Here is a 1902-nt window from a genome sequence, read left to right on the forward strand (position 1 = left end):
AATCCTAGAGCCATTTTTTGTTTGTTTGTTTGTTTGTTTGAGGCGGAGTTTCGCTCTTGTCGCCCAGGCTGAAGTGCAATGGTGCAATCTTGGCTCACTGAAACCTCTGCCTCCTGGGTTCAAGCAATTCTCCTGCCTCAGCTTCTCGAGTAGCTGGGCTTACAGGAGCCCCCAACCACTCCCAGCTAATTTTTGTATTTTTAGTAGAGATGGGGTTCCACCATGTTGGCCAGGCTGGTCTCAAACTCCTGACCTCAGATGATCCTCCCAAAGTGCTGGGATTATGGGGGTGAGCCACAGTGCCCGGCCGAGTCATTTTTATGTCACTGTTCATCTGACTTGCATTTTTTTTGTTAACTGAAGTCTCTCTAAAAATCACATCTTAAATACTCTCTTGTAGATTGGGCTGTGAGTTTCATCAGTGCAGGGATGGTATTGGTCTTGACCTCCGAGGCTTCCCTAGTACTTACTGCAATGCAGCAGGCACACAATCCACATTGGATACATTCAGTTGAACTAAACAGCATCTTTCCTTAAGATATTTTTAATTTGGATATAATTATGTGATCATATTAATAGCATGATTCAAAATAAATCAGTAGAAGACCCTAGGGCCTTCAGATGATTTCAAACTATAAACACTACCATAGTTTAGTTTGAAAATGGTGGCTGCGGTGGGGGCTGGGAGTGGAATCCACTATCGTAATGATTTTCTGCCATTCCCTAATGTCTTCCGGCCTCCTTGCAGCTCTTTTGAGTTTTTATGCTTGTTTATCTTAGTCACATATACTAACAAAAAGAGAACAATTGAGTCAGACATCCTCTGCCACAGTTAGAATTCCAGTGCAGACATGCTTTATATATGGATCCCCATGAAGAGGAAAACGATTCAAGCCCACAGTCACTCTTAATATCCATCTAAGTCTTCATCTGGCTGCACTTCTCTAGATTGACTATGTGTCTTTTCTGATGTATCTACCTTGTAACCTCGCTTGGCTGGAAACTATTATATTTTCTGGCATCTCAGCACTACAGAGAAGTCAAAAAGTATCTTTCTGACTTCCTCTTCACCCTAACAAAGATAAGATTTGGGACTCTGAGAATCAGAGAAGGGACCAGGCACCCCACAAGAATATCAGCCATGAGAAACTGTGAACAAATTCAGAGATCTGGACAGAATGAAGGACATTGCTGACATAAAATAGTCAGAAGTCTAAAGCTGGTCTAACAGACATGCCAAGACCCAAAGTTAGTAATAAGGAGGCAGGATACAACAACATCCACATAGCAATGAATTTGGAAAGACCTGTTCTTAGGCCAAGGAGCACAAGCTAGAGAGCAAAATTAAGGAAATGGCATCTCAGATTTATTTTTTGACTCACACTGATATTTTGTTTTTCCACGGATATGCTACCTTTTCTTCTCTGGATTTCTACCTTCCAACTTCATACAATTTCTATCATGCTTGTCTTTTTCCCCTGTTCTCTCTCTCTCTCTCGATGGGGGTGGGGGTGATGTCTGCAATGTGTTCTGCATCTGTGTCCCTGTGTTTTGTCAGGGAGGCATTTGTTCTCAACTTTCCCAATATGTTCTCCAAATGCAAAAGATATAAACACGATGAGAGGTTCCATTATTGCTTGATCCATTAATTGTTTTTAAAATTCATTAGAATCCTAGCTGAACATTATGAGAAGGAGGAAGGAAAATGGTAGAGTTGCACTGAGAAGAAAAACGTTCTCCCTTTTTTTTTCTATCAAAGCCATTGTTATTTACTCTCAGAATTGCACACTGCTTTTAGCTCTCTTCCCGCATGGAAATCTTCAATGGTCCAAATAGTCTTAACATTGAAACTCAGGTAGTTTCTGTGGTTAGTGATGGAGGTAGATATTAAAGGGATTGTAT

The sequence above is a fragment of the Pan paniscus genome, chromosome 2 (genome assembly GCF_029289425.2).
Source record: "Pan paniscus chromosome 2, NHGRI_mPanPan1-v2.0_pri, whole genome shotgun sequence".
NCBI classification, from domain to species: Eukaryota; Metazoa; Chordata; class Mammalia; order Primates; family Hominidae; genus Pan; species Pan paniscus.